This window comes from Lissotriton vulgaris, chromosome 1_2, assembly GCF_964263255.1.
Source record: "Lissotriton vulgaris chromosome 1_2, aLisVul1.2, whole genome shotgun sequence".
Taxonomy (NCBI): domain Eukaryota; kingdom Metazoa; phylum Chordata; class Amphibia; order Caudata; family Salamandridae; genus Lissotriton; species Lissotriton vulgaris.
The window spans coordinates 101,050,766-101,069,658 of record NC_141686.1 but is presented as its reverse complement, the minus strand read 5'-3'; the positions used below and the strand labels follow the sequence as shown (position 1 = coordinate 101,069,658).

At 42.8% G+C, this 18,893-nt stretch overlaps 10 non-coding genes across 10 annotated transcripts; all 10 read left to right on the top strand.

Annotated features, from left to right (window-relative positions):
- The first annotated feature begins 602 nt into the window (after nt 1–602).
- LOC147734412 (signal recognition particle RNA) lies at nt 603–902 on the top strand. The gene has a single exon (XR_015308207.1).
- Nucleotides 903–2,500: 1,598 nt separating this feature from the next.
- On the top strand, nt 2,501–2,800 carry LOC147734411 (signal recognition particle RNA). The gene has a single exon (XR_015308235.1).
- A 1,598-nt stretch (nt 2,801–4,398) lies between these two features.
- LOC147734410 (signal recognition particle RNA) lies at nt 4,399–4,699 on the top strand. The gene has a single exon (XR_015307728.1).
- A 1,600-nt stretch (nt 4,700–6,299) lies between these two features.
- On the top strand, nt 6,300–6,599 carry LOC147734409 (signal recognition particle RNA). Its single transcript, XR_015307710.1, has one exon.
- A 1,598-nt stretch (nt 6,600–8,197) lies between these two features.
- Nucleotides 8,198–8,497, top strand: LOC147734408 (signal recognition particle RNA). The gene has a single exon (XR_015307974.1).
- A 1,598-nt stretch (nt 8,498–10,095) lies between these two features.
- On the top strand, nt 10,096–10,395 carry LOC147734407 (signal recognition particle RNA). Its single transcript, XR_015308093.1, has one exon.
- Nucleotides 10,396–11,993: 1,598 nt separating this feature from the next.
- On the top strand, nt 11,994–12,293 carry LOC147734406 (signal recognition particle RNA). Its single transcript, XR_015308104.1, has one exon.
- A 1,598-nt stretch (nt 12,294–13,891) lies between these two features.
- Nucleotides 13,892–14,191, top strand: LOC147734405 (signal recognition particle RNA). The gene has a single exon (XR_015308054.1).
- A 1,598-nt stretch (nt 14,192–15,789) lies between these two features.
- LOC147734404 (signal recognition particle RNA) lies at nt 15,790–16,089 on the top strand. The gene has a single exon (XR_015307871.1).
- Nucleotides 16,090–17,988: 1,899 nt separating this feature from the next.
- Nucleotides 17,989–18,288, top strand: LOC147734403 (signal recognition particle RNA). The gene has a single exon (XR_015308126.1).
- Nucleotides 18,289–18,893: the final 605 nt, after the last annotated feature.

Sequence of the window (18,893 nt, the reverse complement as noted above, 5' to 3'; positions counted from 1 at the left end):
CTGTTGAGGCTAGAGAACAGAATGATGCGTATTCATTCTTTATAATAACTCTTCTAGCCCTCCCACTCCATACCACTTTATAACTTCCAATGTTGCAGATGTCTTCCATCATTGTGACCCTTGCTGCTTTTCTCAACATTGGCTGGCTCGGCATAACAAGAAGGGATGGATGGCTACAGGAGAGCCTGAATTGTGCCTGTAAGGTTCTTCAGGGAGTCACTGGCAGATAATGAGAAACTCAGCCCTAAATTGGCTCTTCTCTCTCACTTTCTTTCTCCTCTCTCCCTCTACCTATCTCTCACTCTCTAAATACTAGTATCTATATTGTATTCACATCCCCTTCACAAACTTTCTGACCCTACTTCCTCTCTCCCTTAAATCAGTTCAACCCTCTTCTTTTCCTTTAGGAAACTCCACATCTTTTTAAAGGCCCTTCCCATATTCACACTGCTTCTTGATAAGACATTATTTTCCTTTCTTTGAAGGATAGTGAAATAGATTTTCTTGAAATACGGTTGGCATACCATCAATTCATTACACCGTACTTTATCATTATCCTTACTTAAGCAATGCATTTCATCATTAGGACATGTGCTGTATTTGCCGGGCATGGTGGCATGTGCCTGTTGTCCTAGCTACTTGGGAGGCTGAGGCTTGTGGATTGCGTGAGCTCAGGGGTTCTGGGCTGCACTCAGCTGTGTTGATCAGGTGTCCATGCTACGTTGGGTATCAATATGGTGTTCTAGAGGGAGCTCTAGAATTTCAGGTTGTGTAATGAGAGGTGCACCGACCCAGGCTGGAAACAGAGCAGGCCAAAGCTTCCATGCCCATCGGTAGCAGGACAGCACCTGAGAGCAGTAGGTGTAACACAGCTTGAGCAAAATAGTGAGACCTAGCCTCTCTTTTTTTGACTCAAATGTGAACGTTTTGATTTTTACAAGATGGTAATGATTTATTTTTCCAAAACCAAATCTTTGTTTTTCTTTTGATATTTTTGCAGGAAGTACAATGAACATTTGAACTGGGCCGGGCATTCTAGCATAGCAGACAATTCTCCAGAATTGCGACATATTGCAACAACAATCTAGCAGGTGGAGGGGACTGAAAACTCTGTGCAGCCTAGAATAGATGGCTGTGTGATTTTCTGCAAGGATGACTGAAATGCATTCTTCATTTTAGAGCACCTGTAGGATTAAATTGATCTGTCAAGTACAAAAGTATCCTTAGAAGAGCAACTTTGAAATGAGTTTGCTGGGTCTTCTGCTGCATTCCTACGTCCAGCTCTAATTCATTTTTTGGTTACCTCTCATTCAATTCCATATATGAATGAGAAGGAGAAATAAGAGGGCCCTTCGCTCTTCGAGAGAAACATGAAAAGACTGAAAACTGTGTAACTCCCAAACATTGGAGCCTTCGGCCTTACTCCAGCCTACTCTTGCGGTTTAATACTTTTAAATCTTGATGTTGTTTAACAATCCCAGCAGAAGGGATCAGGTTGACAGGCGCTGCAGTTCTCCAGTATGGGGCTGTCCAGATCATTACTCATTCTACCTTGCATTGGCACAGTATAAAATACGTCATGAAGTCTCCTATGAAAAGGTATACAAATCTGTTTGAATCACTTTTGTTAGTCAGTGGGACCCATTCGCTGGAAGGGGCATGGAGGACAAAAATAGCTCATTGGTATAGAATACTGAATTAGCAGCTGATTTTGAGGTGGGAGAAGATCGAGTAATCCAACTGGACCTCAATAAGCGGGTTCTTAGTATGCAGTAGCCCGCGACCACTTCTAACAAAAAAGCGTAATCTCATCCTTTTGCAGAATCAGGCAAGCTTTCACCTGCTCAAGCTGAACTGACATTGGTCTTCTTGGCCAGCAAGAATTCCTCTCTTGAAGCTGTTGAGGCTAGAGAACAGAATGATGCGTATTCATTCTTTATAATACCTCTTCTAGCCCTCCCACTCCATACCACTTTATAACTTCCAATGTTGCAGATGTCTTCCATCATTGTGACCCTTGCTGCTTTTCTCAACATTGGCTGGCTCGGCATAAAAAGAAGGGATGGATGGCTACAGGACAGCCTGAATTGTGCCTGTAAGGTTCTTCAGGGAGTCACTGGCAGATAATGAGAAACTCAGCCCTAAGTTGGCTCTTCTCTCTCACTTTCTTTCTCCTCTCTCCCTCTACCTATCTCTCACTCTCTAAATACTAGTATCTATATTGTATTCACATCCCCTTCACAAACTTTCTGACCCTACTTCCTCTCTCCCTTAAATCAGTTCAACCCTCTTCTTTTCCTTTAGGAAACTCCACATCTTTTTTAAAGGCCCTTCCCATATTCACACTGCTTCTTGATAAGACATTATTTTCCTTTCTTTGAAGGATAGTGAAATAGATTTTCTTGAAATACGGTTGGCATACCATCAATTCATTACACCGTACTTTATCATTATCCTTACTTAAGCAATGCATTTCATCATTAGGACATGTGTTGTGTTTGCCGGGCATGGTGGCGTGTGCCTGTTGTCCTAGCTACTTGGGAGGCTGAGGCTTGTGGAATGCGTGAGCTCAGGGGTTCTGGGCTGCACTCAGCTGTGTTGATCAGGTGTCCATGCTACGTTGGGTATCAATATGATGTTCTAGAGGGAGCTCTAGATTTTCAGATTGTGTAATGAGAGGTGCACCGACCCAGGCTGGAAACAGAGCAGGCCAAAGCTTCCATGCCCATCGGTAGCAGGACAGCACCTGAGAGCAGTAGGTGTAACACAGCTTGAGCAAAATAGTGAGACCTAGCCTCTCTTTTTTTGACTCAAATGTGAACGTTTTGATTTTTACAAGATGGTAATGAATTATTTTTCCAAAACCAAATCTTTGTTTTTCTTTTGATATTTTTGCAGGAAGTACAATGAACATTTGAACTGGGCCGGGCATTCTAGCATAGCAGACAATTCTCCAGAATTGCGACATATTGCAACAACAAGCTAGCAGGTGGAGAGGACTAAAAAATCTGTGCAGCCTAGAATAGATGGCTGTGTGATTTTCTGCAAGGATGACTGAAATGCATTCTTCATTTTAGAGCACCTGTAGGATTAAATTGATCTGTCAAGTACAAAAGTATCCGTGGAAGAGCAACTTTGAAATGCGTTTGCTGGGTCTTCTGCTGCATTCCTACGTCCAGCTCTAATTCATTTTTTGATTAGCCCTCATTCAATTCCATATATGAATGAGAAGGAGAAATAAGAGGGCCCTTTGCTCTTTGAGAGAAACATGAAAAGACTGAGAACTGTGCAACTCCCAAACATTGGAGCCTTCGGCCTTACTCCAGCCAACTCTTGCGGTTTAATTCTTTTAAATCTTGATGTTGTTTAACAATCCCAGCAGAAGGGATCAGGTTGACAGGCGCTGCAGTTCTCCAGTATGGGGCTGTCCAGATCATTACTCAATCTACCTTGCATTGGCACAGTATAAAATACGTCATGAATTCTCCTATGAAAAGGTATACAAATCTGTTTGAATCACTTTTGTTAGTCAGGGGGACCCATTCGCTGGAAGGGGCAGGGAGGACAAAAATAGCTCATTGGTATAGAACACTGAATTAGCGGCTGATTTTGAGGTGGGAGAAGATCGAGTAATCCAACTGGACCTCTATAAACGGTTTCTTAGTATGCAGTAGCCCCCGACCACTTCTAACCCAAAAGCGTAATCTCATCCTTTTGCAGAATCAGGCAAGCTTTCACCTGCTAAAGCTGAACTGACATTGGTCTTCTTGGCCAGCAAGAGTTACTCTCTTGAAGCTGTTGAGGCTAGAGAACAGAATGACGCATATTCATTCTTTATAATAACTCTTCTAGCCCTCCCGCTCCATACCACTTTATAACTTCCAATGTGGCAGACGTCTTCCATCATTGTGACCCTTGCTGCTTTTCTCAACATTGGCTGGCTCGGCATAACAAGAAGGGATGGATGGCTACAGGAGAGCCTGAATTGTGCCTGTAAGGTTCTACAGGGAGTCACTGGCAGATAATGAGAAACTCAGCCCTAAGTTGGCTCTTCTCCCTCACTTTCTTTCTCCTCTCTCCCTCTACCTATCTCTCACTCACTAAATACTAGTATCTATATTGTATTCACATCCCCTTCACAAACTTTCTGACCCTACTTCCTCTCTCCCTTAAATCAGTTCAACCCTCTTCTTTTCCTTTAGGAAACTCCACATCTTTTTTAAAGGCCATTCCCATATTCACACTGCTTCTTGATAAGACATTATTTTCCTTTCTTTGAAGGATAGTGAAATAGATTTTCTTGAAATACGGTTGGCATACCATCAATTCATTACACCGTACTTTATCATTATCTTTACTTAAGCAATGCATTTCATCATTGGGACATGTGCTGTGCTTGCCGGGCATGGTGGCGTGTGCCTGTTGTCCTAGCTACTTGGGAGGCTGAGGCTTGTGGATTGCTTGAGCTCAGGGGTTCTGGGCTGCACACAGCTGTGTTGATCAGGTGTCCATGCTATATTGGGTATCAACATGGTGTTCTAGAGGGAGCTCGAGAATTTTCAGGTTGTGTAATGAGAGGTGCACCGACCCAGGCTGGAAACAGAGCAGGCCAAAGCTTCCATGCCCATCGGTAGCAGGACAGCACCTGAGAGCAGTAGGTGTAACACAGCTTGAGCAAAATAGTGAGACCTAGCCTCTCTTTTTTTTTGACTCAAATGTGAACGTTTTGATTTTTACAAGATGGTAATGAATTATTTTTCCAAAACCAAATCTTTGTTTTTCTTTTCATATTTTTGCAGGAAGTACAATGAACATTTGAATAGGGCTGGGCATTCTAGCATAGCAGACAATTCTCCAGAATTGCAACATATTGCAACAACAAGCTAGCAGGTGGAGAGGACGGAAAACTCTGTGCAGCCTAGAATAGATGGCTGTGTGATTTTCTGCAAGAATGACTGAAATGCATTCTTCATTTTAGAGCACCTGTAGGATTAAATTGATCTGTCAAGTACAAAAGTATCCTTAGAAGAGCAACTTTGAAATGCATTTGCTGGGTCTTCTGCTGCATTCCTACGTCCAGCTCTAATTCATTTTTTGATTAGCCCTCATTCAATTCCATATATGAATGAGAAGGAGAAATAAGAGGGCCCTTCGCTCTTTGAGAGAAACATGAAAAGACTGAGAACTGTGCAACTCCCAAACATTGGAGCCTTCGGCCTTACTCCAGCCAACTCTTGCGGTTTAATACTTTTAAATCTTGATGTTGTTTAACAATACCAGCAGAAGGGATCAGGTTGACAGGCACTGCAGTTCTCCAGTATGGGGCTGTCCAGATCATTACTCAATCTACCTTGCATTGGCACAGTATAAAATACGTCATGAAGTCTCCTATGAAAAGGTATACAAATCTGTTTGAATCACTTTTGTTAGTCAGGGGGACCCATTCGCTGGAAGGGGCAGGGAGGACAAAAATAGCTCATTGGTATAGAACACTGAATTAGCAGCTGATTTTGAGGTGGGAGAAGATCGAGTAATCCAACCGGACCTCAATAAACGGTTTCTTAGTATGCAGTAGCCCGCAACCACTTCTAACCCAAAAGCGTAATCTCATCCTTTTGCAGAATCAGGCAAGCTTTCACCTGCTCAAGCTGAACTGACATTGGTCTTCTTGGCCAGCAAGAGTTACTCTCTTGAAGCTGTTGAGGCTAGAGAACAGAATGACGCATATTCATTCTTTATAATAACTCTTCTAGCCCTCCCACTCCATACCACTTTATAACTTCCAATGTGGCAGATGTCTTCCATCATTGTGACCCTTGCTGCTTTTCTCAACATTGGCTGGCTCGGCATAACAAGAAGGGATGGATGGCTACAGAAGAGCCTGAATTGTGCCTGTAAGGTTCTACAGGGAGTCACTGGCAGATAATGAGAAACTCAGCCCTAAATTGGCTCTTCTCCCTCACTTTCTTTCTCCTCTCTCCCTCTACCTATCTCTCACTCACTAAATACTAGTATCTATATTGTATTCACATCCCCTTCACAAACTTTCTGACCCTACTTCCTCTCTCCCTTAAATCAGTTCAACCCTCTTCTTTTCCTTTAGGAAACTCCACATCTTTTTTAAAGGCCCTTCCCATATTCACACTGCTTCTTGATAAGACATTATTTTCCTTTCTTTGCAGGATAGTGAAATAGATTTTCTTGAAATACGGTTGGCATACCATCAATTCATTACACCGTACTTTATCATTATCCTTACTTAAGCAATGCATTTCATCATTAGGACATGTGCTGTGTTTGCTGGGCATGGTGGTGTGTGCCTGTTGTCCTAGCTACTTGGGAGGCTGATGCTTGTGGATTGCTTGAGCTCAGGGGTTCTGGGCTGCATTCAGCTGTGTTGATCAGGTGTCCATGCTACGTTGGGTATCAATATGGTGTTCTAGAGGGAGCTCTAGAATTTCAGGTTGTGTAATGAGAGGTGCACCGACCCAGGCTGGAAACAGAGCAGGCCAAAGATTCCATGCCCATCGGTAGCAGGACAGCACCTGAGAGCAGTAGGTTTAACACAGCTTGAGCAAAATAGTGAGACCTAGCCTCTCTTTTTTTGACTCAAATGTGAACGTTTTGATTTTTACAAGATGGTAATGAATTATTTTTCCAAAACCAAATCTTTGTTTTTCTTTTGATATTTTTGCAGGAAGTACAATGAACATTTGAATAGGGCTGGGCATTCTAGCATAGCAGACAATTCTCCAGAATTGCAACATATTGCAACAACAAGCTAGCAGGTGGAGAGGACGGAAAACTCTGTGCAGCCTAGAATAGATGGCTGTGTGATTTTCTGCAAGAATGACTGAAATGCATTCTTCATTTTAGAGCACCTGTAGGATTAAATTGATCTGTCAAGTACAAAAGTATCCTTAGAAGAGCAACTTTGAAATGCATTTTCTGGGTCTTCTGCTGCATTCCTACGTCCAGCTCTAATTCATTTTTTGATTAGCCCTCATTCAATTCCATGTATGAATGAGAAGGAGAAATAAGAGGGCCCTTCGCTCTTTGAGAGAAACATGAAAAGACTGAGAACTGTGCAACTCCCAAACATTGGAGCCTTCGGCCTTACTCCAGCCAACTCTTGCGGTTTAAGACTTTTAAATCTTGATGTTGTTTAACAATACCAGCAGAAGGGATCAGGTTGACAGGCGCTGCAGTTCTCCAGTATGGGGCTGTCCAGATCATTACTCAATCTACCTTGCATTGGCACAGTATAAAATACGTCATGAAGTCTCCTATGAAAAGGTATACAAATCTGTTTGAATCACTTTTGTTAGTCAGGGGGACCCATTCGCTGGAAGGGGCAGGGAGGACAAAAATAGCTCATTGGTATAGAACACTGAATTAGCAGCTGATTTTGAGGTGGGAGAAGATCGAGTAATCCAACCGGACCTCAATAAACGGTTTCTTAGTATGCAGTAGCCCGCAACCACTTCTAACCCAAAAGCGTAATCTCATCCTTTTGCAGAATCAGGCAAGCTTTCACCTGCTCAAGCTGAACTGACATTGGTCTTCTTGGCCAGCAAGAGTTACTCTCTTGAAGCTGTTGAGGCTAGAGAACAGAATGACGCATATTCATTCTTTATAATAACTCTTCTAGCCCTCCCGCTCCATACCACTTTATAACTTCCAATGTGGCAGACGTCTTCCATCATTGTGACCCTTGCTGCTTTTCTCAACATTGGCTGGCTCGGCATAACAAGAAGGGATGGATGGCTACAGGAGAGCCTGAATTGTGCCTGTAAGGTTCTACAGGGAGTCACTGGCAGATAATGAGAAACTCAGCCCTAAGTTGGCTCTTCTCCCTCACTTTCTTTCTCCTCTCTCCCTCTACCTATCTCTCACTCACTAAATACTAGTATCTATATTGTATTCACATCCCCTTCACAAACTTTCTGACCCTACTTCCTCTCTCCCTTAAATCAGTTCAACCCTCTTCTTTTCCTTTAGGAAACTCCACATCTTTTTTAAAGGCCATTCCCATATTCACACTGCTTCTTGATAAGACATTGTTTTCCTTTCTTTGAAGGATAGTGAAATAGATTTTCTTGAAATACGGTTGGCATACCATCAATTCATTACACCGTACTTTATCATTATCCTTACTTAAGCAATGCATTTCATCATTAGGACATGTGCTGTGCTTGCCGGGCATGGTGGCGTGTGCCTGTTGTCCTAGCTACTTGGGAGGCTGAGGCTTGTGGATTGCTTGAGCTCAGGGGTTCTGGGCTGCACTCAGCTGTGTTGATCAGGTGTCCATGCTATGTTGGGTATCAATATGGTGTTCTAGAGGGAGCTCGAGAATTTCAGGTTGTGTAATGAGAGGTGCACCGACCCAGGCTGGAAACAGAGCAGGCCAAAGCTTCCATGCCCATCGGTAGCAGGACAGCACCTGAGAGCAGTAGGTGTAACACAGCTTGAGCAAAATAGTGAGACCTAGCCTCTCTTTTTTTGACTCAAATGTGAACGTTTTGATTTTTACAAGATGGTAATGAATTATTTTTCCAAAACCAAATCTTTGTTTTTCTTTTGATATTTTTGCAGGAAGTACAATGAACATTTGAATAGGGCTGGGCATTCTAGCATAGCAGACAATTCTCCAGAATTGCAACAGATTGCAACAACAAGCTAGCAGGTGGAGAGGACGGAAAACTCTGTGCAGCCTAGAATAGATGGCTGTGTGATTTTCTGCAAGAATGACTGAAATGCATTCTTCATTTTAGAGCACCTGTAGGATTGAATTGATCTGTCAGGTACAAAAGTATCCTTAGAAGAGCAACTTTGAAATGCATTTGCTGGGTCTTCTGCTGCATTCCTACGTCCAGCTCTAATTCATTTTTTGATTAGCCCTCATTCAATTCCATATATGAATGAGAAGGAGAAATAAGAGGGCCCTTCGCTCTTTGAGAGAAACATGAAAAGACTGAGAACTGTGCAACTCCCAAACATTGGAGCCTTCGGCCTTACTCCAGCCAACTCTTGCGGTTTAATACTTTTAAATCTTGATGCTGTTTAACAATACCAGCAGAAGGGATCAGGTTGACAGGCGCTGCAGTTCTCCAGTATGGGGCTGTCCAGATCATTACTCAATCTACCTTGCATTGGCACAGTATAAAATACGTCATGAAGTCTCCTAAGAAAAGATATACAAATCTGTTTGAATCACTTTTGTTAGTCAGGGGGACCCATTCGCTGGAAGGGGCAGGGAGGACAAAAATAGCTCATTGGTATAGAACACTGAATTAGCAGCTGATTTTGAGGTGGGAGAAGATCGAGTAATCCAACCGGACCTCAATAAACGGTTTCTTAGTATGCAGTAGCCCGCAACCACTTCTAACCCAAAAGCGTAATCTCATCCTTTTGCAGAATCAGGCAAGCTTTCACCTGCTCAAGCTGAACTGACATTGGTCTTCTTGGCCAGCAAGAGTTACTCTCTTGAAGCTGTTGAGGCTAGAGAACAGAATGACGCATATTCATTCTTTATAATAACTCTTCTAGCCCTCCCACTCCATACCACTTTATAACTTCCAATGTGGCAGATGTCTTCCATCATTGTGACCCTTGCAGCTTTTCTCAACATTGGCTGGCTCGGCATAACAAGAAGGGATGGATGGCTACAGAAGAGCCTGAATTGTGCCTGTAAGGTTCTACAGGGAGTCACTGGCAGATAATGAGAAACTCAGCCCTAAGTTGGCTCTTCTCCCTCACTTTCTTTCTCCTCTCTCCCTCTACCTATCTCTCACTCACTAAATACTAGTATCTATATTGTATTCACATCCCCTTCACAAACTTTCTGACCCTACTTCCTCTCTCCCTTAAATCAGTTCAACCCTCTTCTTTTCCTTTAGGAAACTCCACATCTTTTTTAAAGGCCCTTCCCATATTCACACTGCTTCTTGATAAGACATTATTTTCCTTTCTTTGCAGGATAGTGAAATAGATTTTCTTGAAATACGGTTGGCATACCATCAATTCATTACACCGTACTTTATAATTATCCTTACTTAAGCAATGCATTTCATCATTAGGACATGTGCTGTGTTTGCCGGGCATGGTGGCGTGTGCCTGTTGTCCTAGCTACTTGGGAGGCTGAGGCTTGTGGATTGCTTGAGCTCAGGGGTTCTGGGCTGCACTCAGCTGTGTTGATCAGGTGTCCATGCTACGTTGGGTATCAATATGGTGTTCTAGAGGGAGCTCTAGAATTTCAGATTGTGTAATGAGAGGTGCACCGACCCAGGCTGGAAACAGAGCAGGCCAAAGCTTCCATGCCCATCGATAGCAGGACAGCACCTGAGAGCAGTAGGAGTAACACAGCTTGAGCAAAATAGTGAGACCTAGCCTCTCTTTTTTTGACTCAAATGTGAACGTTTTGATTTTTACAAGATGGTAATGAATTATTTTTCCAAAACCAAATCTTTGTTTTTCTTTTGATATTTTTGCAGGAAGTACAATGAACATTTGAATAGGGCTGGGCATTCTAGCATAGCAGACAATTCTCCAGAATTGCAACATATTGCAACAACAAGCTAGCAGGTGGAGAGGACGGAAAACTCTGTGCAGCCTAGAATAGATGGCTGTGTGATTTTCTGCAAGAATGACTGAAATGCATTCTTCATTTTAGAGCACCTGTAGGATTAAATTGATCTGTCAAGTACAAAAGTATCCTTAGAAGAGCAACTTTGAAATGCATTTGCTGGGTCTTCTGCTGCATTCCTACGTCCAGCTCTAATTCATTTTTTGATTAGCCCTCATTCAATTCCATATATGAATGAGAAGGAGAAATAAGAGGGCCCTTCGCTCTTTGAGAGAAACATGAAAAGACTGAGAACTGTGCAACTCCCAAACATTGGAGCCTTCGGCCTTACTCCAGCCAACTCTTGCGGTTTAATACTTTTAAATCTTGATGTTGTTTAACAATACCAGCAGAAGGGATCAGGTTGACAGGCGCTGCAGTTCTCCAGTATGGGGCTGTCCAGATCATTACTCAATCTACCTTGCATTGGAACAGTATAAAATACGTCATGAAGTCTCCTATGAAAAGGTATACAAATCTGTTTGAATCACTTTTGTTAGTCAGGGGGACCCATTCGCTGGAAGGGGCAGGGAGGACAAAAATAGCTCATTGGTATAGAACACTGAATTAGCAGCTGATTGTGAGGTGGGAGAAGATCGAGTAATCCAACCGGACCTCAATAAACGGTTTCTCAGTATGCAGTAGCCCGCAACCACTTCTAACCCAAAAGCGTAATCTCATCCTTTTGCAGAATCAGGCAAGCTTTCACCTGCTCAAGCTGAACTGACATTGGTCTTCTTGGCCAGCAAGAGTTACTCTCTTGAAGCTGTTGAGGCTAGAGAACAGAATGACGCATATTCATTCTTTATAATAACTCTTCTAGCCCTCCCACTCCATACCACTTTATAACTTCCAATGTGGCAGATGTCTTCCATCATTGTGACCCTTGCTGCTTTTCTCAACATTGGCTGGCTCGGCATAACAAGAAGGGATGGATGGCTACAGGAGAGCCTGAATTGTGCCTGTAAGGTTCTACAGGGAGTCACTGGCAGATAATGAGAAGCTCAGCCCTAAGTTGGCTCTTCTCCGTCACTTTCTTTCTCCTCTCTCCCTCTACCTATCTCTCACTCACTAAATACTAGTATCTATATTGTATTCACATCACCTTCACAAACTTTCTGACCCTACTTCCTCTCTCCCTTAAATCAGTTCAACCCTCTTCTTTTCCTTTAGGAAACTCCACATCTTTTTTAAAGGCCCTTCCCATATTCACACTGCTTCTTGATAAGACATTATTTTCCTTTCTTTGAAGGATAGTGAAATAGATTTTCTTGAAATACGGTTGGCATACCATCAATTCATTACACCGTACTTTATCATTATCCTTACATAAGCAATGCATTTCATCATTAGGACATGTGCTGTGTTTGCTGGGCATGGTGGCGTGTGCCTGTTGTCCTAGCTACTTCGGAGGCTGAGGCTTGTGGATTGCTTGAGCTCAGGGGTTCTGGGCTGCACTCAGCTGTGTTGATCAGGTGTCCATGCTATGTTGGGTATCAATATGGTGTTCTAGAGGGAGCTCTAGAATTTCAGGTTGTGTATTGAGAGGTGCACTGACCCAGGCTGGAAACAGAGCAGGCCAAAGCTTCCATGCCCATCGGTAGCAGGACAGCACCTGAGAGCAGTAGGTGTAACACAGCTTGAGCAAAATAGTGAGACCTAGCCTCTCTTTTTTTGACTCAAATGTGAACGTTTTGATTTTTACAAGATGGTAATGAATTATTTTTCCAAAACCAAATCTTTGTTTTTCTTTTGATATTTTTGCAGGAAGTACAATGAACATTTGAATAGGGCCGGGCATTCTAGCATAGCAGACAATTCTCCAGAATTGCAACATATTGCAACAACAAGCTAGCAGGTGGAGAGGACGGAAAACTCTGTGCAGCCTAGAATAGATGGCTGTGTGATTTTCTGCAAGGATGACTGAAATACATTCTTCATTTTAGAGCCCCTGTAGGATAAAATTGATCTGTCAAGTACAAAAGTATCCTTAGAAGAGCAACTTTGAAATGCATTTGCTGGGTCTTCTGCTGCATTCCTACGTCCAGCTCTAATTCATTTTTTGATTAGCCCTCATTCAATTCCATATATGAATGAGAAGGAGAAATAAGAGGGCCCTTCGCTCTTTGAGAGAAACATGAAAAGACTGAGAACTGTGCAACTCCCAAACATTGGAGCCTTCGGCCTTACTCCAGCCAACTCTTGCGGTTTAATACTTTTAAATCTTGATGTTGTTTAACAATACCAGCAGAAGGGATCAGGTTGACAGGCGCTGCAGTTCTCCAGTATGGGGCTGTCCAGATCATTACTCAATCTACCTTGCATTGGCACAGTATAAAATACGTCATGAAGTCTCCTATGAAAAGGTATACAAATCTGTTTGAAACACTTTTGTTAGTCAGGGGGACCCATTCGCTGGAAGGGGCAGGGAGGACAAAAATAGCTCATTGGTATAGAACACTGAATTAGCAGCTGATTTTGAGGTGGGAGAAGATCGAGTAATCCAACCGGACCTCAAAAAAAGGTTTCTTAGTATGCAGTAGCCCGCAACCACTTCTAACCCAAAAGCGTAATCTCATCCTTTTGCAGAATCAGGCAAGCTTTCACCTGCTCAAGCTGAACTGACATTGGTCTTCTCGGCCAGCAAGAGTTCCTCTCTTGAAGCTGTTGAGGCTAGAGAACAGAATGACGCGTATTCATTCTTTATAATAACTCTTCTAGCCCTCCCACTCCATACCACTTTATAACTTCCAATGTTGCAGATGTCTTCCATCATTGTGACCCTTGCTACTTTTCTCAACATTGGCTGGCTCGGCATAACAAGAAGGGATGGATGGCTACTGGAGAGCCTGAATTGTGCCTGTAAGGTTCTACAGGGAGTCACTGGCAGATAATGAGAAACTCAGCCCTAAGGTGGCTCTTCTCTCTCACTTTCTTTCTCCTCTCTCCCTCTACCTATCTCTCACTCTCTAAATACTAGTATCTATATTGTATTCACATCCCCTTCACAAACTTTCTGACCCTACTTCCTCTCTCCCTTAAATCAGTTCAACCCTCTTCTTTTCCTTTAGGAAACTCCACATCTTTTTTAAAGGCCCTTCCCATATTCACACTGCTTCTTGATAAGACATTATTTTCCTTTCTTTGAAGGATAGTGAAATAGATTTTCTTGAAATACGGTTGGCATACCATCAATTCATTACACCGTACTTTATCATCATCCTTACTTAAGCAATGCATTTCATCATTAGGACATGTGCTGTGTTTGCCGGGCATGGTGGCGTGTGCCTGTTGTCCTAGCTACTTGGGAGGCTGAGGCTTGTGGATTGCTTGAGCTCAGGGGTTCTGGGCTGCACTCAGCTGTGTTGATCAGGTGTCCATGCTACGTTGGGTATCAATATGGTGTTCTAGAGGGAGCTCTAGAATTTCAGGTTGTGTAATGAGAGGTGCACCGACCCAGGCTGAAAACAGAGCAGGCCAAAGCTTCCATGCCCATCGGTAGCAGGACAGCACCTCAGAGCAGTAGGTGTAACACAGCCTGAGCAAAATAGTGAGACCTAGCCTCTCTTTTTTTGACTCAAATGTGAACGTTTTGATTTTTACAAGATGGTAATGAATTATTTTTCCAAACCAAATCTTTGTTTTTCTTTTGATATTTTTGCAGGAAGTACAATGAACATTTGAACTGGGCCGGGCATTCTAGCATAGCAGACAATTCTCCAGAATTGCGACATATTGCAACCACAATCTAGCAGGTGGAGGGGACTGAAAACTCTGTGCAGCCTAGAATAGATGGCTGTGTGATTTTCTGCAAGGATGACTGAAATGCATTCTTCATTTTAGAGCACCTGTAGGATTAAATTGATCTGTCAAGTACTAAAGTATCCTTAGAAGAGCAACTTTGAAAATGCGTTTGCTGGGTCTTCTGCTGCATTCCTACTTCCAGCTCTAATTCATGTTTTGATTAGCTCTCATTCAATTCCATATATGAATGAGAAGGAGAAATAAGAGGGCCCTTCGCTCTTTGAGAGAAACATGAAAAGACTGAGAACTGTGTAACTCCCAAACATTGGAGCCTTCGGCCTTACTCCAGCCAACTCTTGCGGTTTAATACTTTTAAATCTTGATGTTGTTTAACAATCCCAGCAGAAGGGATCAGGTTGACAGGCGCTGCAGTTCTCCAGTATGGGGCTGTCCAGATCATTACTCAATCTACCTTGCATTGGCACAGTATAAAATACGTCATGAAGTCTCCTATGAAAAGGTATACAAATCTGTTTGAAACACTTTTGTTAGTCAGGGGGACCCATTCGCTGGAAGGGGCAGGGAGGACAAAAATAGCTCATTGGTATAGAACACTGAATTAGCAGCTGATTTTGAGGTGGGAGAAGATCGAGTAATCCAACCGGACCTCAAAAAAAGGTTTCTTAGTATGCAGTAGCCCGCAACCACTTCTAACCCAAAAGCGTAATCTCATCCTTTTGCAGAATCAGGCAAGCTTTCACCTGCTCAAGCTGAACTGACATTGGTCTTCTCGGCCAGCAAGAGTTCCTCTCTTGAAGCTGTTGAGGCTAGAGAACAGAATGACGCGTATTCATTCTTTATAATAACTCTTCTAGCCCTCCCACTCCATACCACTTTATAACTTCCAATGTTGCAGATGTCTTCCATCATTGTGACCCTTGCTACTTTTCTCAACATTGGCTGGCTCGGCATAACAAGAAGGGATGGATGGCTACAGGAGAGCCTGAATTGTGCCTGTAAGGTTCTACAGGGAGTCACTGGCAGATAATGAGAAACTCAGCCCTAAGGTGGCTCTTCTCTCTCACTTTCTTTCTCCTCTCTCCCTCTACCTATCTCTCACTCTCTAAATACTAGTATCTATATTGTATTCACATCCCCTTCACAAACTTTCTGACCCTACTTCCTCTCTCCCTTAAATCAGTTCAACCCTCTTCTTTTCCTTTAGGAAACTCCACATCTTTTTTAAAGGCCCTTCCCATATTCACACTGCTTCTTGATAAGACATTATTTTCCTTTCTTTGAAGGATAGTGAAATAGATTTTCTTGAAATACGGTTGGCATACCATCAATTCATTACACCGTACTTTATCATTATCCTTACTTAAGCAATGCATTTCATCATTAGGACATGTGCTGTATTTGCCGGGCATGGTGGCGTGTGCCTGTTGTCCTAGCTACTTGGGAGGCTGAGGCTTGTGGATTGCTTGAGCTCAGGGGTTCTGGGCTGCACTCAGCTGTGTTGATCAGGTGTCCATGCTACGCTGGGTATCAATATGGTGTTCTAGAGGGAGCTCTAGAATTTCAGGTTGTGTAATGAGAGGTGCACCGACCCAGGCTGGAAACAGAGCAGGCCAAAGCTTCCATGCCCATCGGTAGCAGGACAGCACCTGAGAGCAGTAGGTGTAACACAGCTTGAGCAAAATAGTGAGACCTAGCCTCTCTTTTTTTGACTCAAATGTGAACGTTTTGATTTTTACAAGATGGTAATGAATTATTTTTCCAAAACCAAATCTTTGTTTTTCTTTTGATATTTTTGCAGGAAGTACAATGAACATTTGAACTGGGCCGGGCATTCTAGCATAGCAGACAATTCTCCAGAATTGCGACATATTGCAACAGGTATACACCTGTTACAACGCATTCGTTACTCCGCACTACCATTACAACGCGACTTTTACAACGCATACCATTACAACGCATTGCGCTGGGGGGCGCTCTAGGATAGGGAATACGTATAATTTACTATCCAACACCTTCCCTAGGGTCCACGGGGACTGGAGTTAGAATAGTAAATTATACTTACCACTATCCAGCACCTCAAAGCGCTATGCGTTGTAATGGTATGCGTTGTAATGGTCGCGTTGTAACTGTAGGTAGTTGTAATAGTATGCGTTGTAACATGGTACATCCATTGCAACAACAATCTAGCAGGTGGAGGGGACTGAAAACTCTGTGCAGCCTAGAATAGATGGCTGTGTGATTTTCTGCAAGGATGACTGAAATGCATTCTTCATTTTAGAGCACCTGTAGGATTAAATTGATCTGTCAAGTACTAAAGTATCCTTAGAAGAGCAACTTTGAAATGCATTTGCTGGGTCTTCTGCTGCATTCCTACTTCCAGCTCTAATTCATTTTTTGATTAGCCCTCATTCAATTCCATATATGAATGAGAAGGAGAAATAAGAGGGCCCTTCGCTCTTTGAGAGAAACATGAAAAGACTGAGAACTGTGCAACTCCCAAACATTGGAGCCTTCGGCCTTACTCCAGCCAACTCTTGCGGTTTAATACTTTTAAATCTTGATGTTGTTTAACAATACCAGCAGAAGGGATCAGGTTGACAGGCGCTGCAGTTCTCCAGTATGGGGCTGTCCAGATCATTACTCAATCTACCTTGCATTGGCACAGTATAAAATACGTCATGAAGTCTCCTATGAAAAGCTATACAAATCTGTTTGAATCACTTTTGTTAGTCAGGGGGACCCATTCGCTGGAAGGGGCAGGGAGGACAAAAATAGCTCATTGGTATAGAACACTGAATTAACAGCTGATTTTGAGGTGGGAGAAGATCGAGTAATCCAACCGGACCTCAATAAACGGTTTCTTAGTATGCAGTAGCCCGCAACCACTTCTAACCCAAAAGCGTAATCTCATCCTTTTGCAGAATCAGGCAAGCTTTTACCTGCTCAAGCTGAACTGACATTGGTCTTCTTGGCCAGCAAGAGTTACTCTCTTGAAGCTGTTGAGGCTAGAGAACAGAATGACGCATATTCATTCTTTATAATAACTCTTCTAGCCCTCCCACTCCATACCACTTTATAACTTCCAATGTGGCAGATGTCTTCCATCATTGTGACCCTTGCTGCTTTTCTCAACATTGGCTGGCTCGGCATAACAAGAAGGGATGGATGGCTACAGGAGAGCCTGAATTGTGCCTGTAAGGTTCTACAGGGAGTCACTGGCAGATAATGAGAAACTCAGCCCTAAGTTGGCTCTTCTCCCTCACTTTCTTTCTCCTCTCTCCCTCTACCTATCTCTCACTCACTAAATACTAGTATCTATATTGTATTCACATCCCCTTCACAAACTTTCTGACCCTACTTCCTCTCTCCCTTAAATCAGTTCAACCCTCTTCTTTTCCTTTAGGAAACTCCACATCTTTTTTAAAGGCCCTTCCCATATTCACACTGCTTCTTGATAAGACATTATTTTCCTTTCTTTGAAGGATAGTGAAATAGATTTTCTTGAAATACCGTTGGCATACCATCAATTCATTACACCGTACTTTATCATTATCCTTACTTAAGCAATGCATTTCATCATTAGGACATGTACTGTGTTTGCTGGGCATGGTGGCGTGTGCCTGTTGTCCTAGCTACTTGGGAGGCTGAGGCTTGTGGATTGCTTGAGCTCAGGGGTTCTGGGCTGCACTCAGCTGTGTTGATCAGGTGTCCATGCTACATTGGGTATCAATATGGTGTTCTAGAGGGAGCTCTAGAATTTCAGGTTGTGTAAAGAGAGGTGCACCGACCCAGGCTGGAAACAGAGCAGGCCAAAGCTTCCATGCCCATCGGTAGCAGGACAGCACCTGAGAGCAGTAGGTGTAACACAGCTTGAGCAAAATAGTGAGACCTAGCCTCTCTTTTTTTGACTCAAATGTGAACGCTTTGATTTTCACAAGATGGTAATGAATTATTTTTCCAAAACCAAATCTTTGTTTTTCTTTTGATATTTTTGCAGGAAGTACAATGAACATTTGAACTGGGCCGGGCATTCTAGCATAGCAGACAATTCTCCAGAATTGCGACATATTGCAACAACAAGCTAGCAGGTGGAGAGGACGGAAAACTCTGTGCAGCCTAGAATAGATGGCTGTGTGATTTTCTGCAAAGATGACTGAAATGCATTCTTCATTTTAGAGCACCTGTAGGATTAAATTGATCTGTCAAGTACAAAGGTATCCTTAGAAGAGTAACTTTGAAATGTGTTTGCTGGGTCTTCTGCTGCATTCCTACGTCCAGCTCTAATTCATTTTTTGATTAGCCCTCATTCAATTCCATATATGAATGAGAAGGAGAAATAAGAGGGCCCTTCGCTCTTTGAGAGAAACATGAAAAGACTGAGAACTGTGCAACTCCCAAACATTGGAGCCTTCGGCCTTACTCCAGCCAACTCTTGCGGTTTAATACTTTTAAATCTTGATGTTGTTTAACAATCCCAGCAGAAGGGATCAGGTTGACAGGCGCT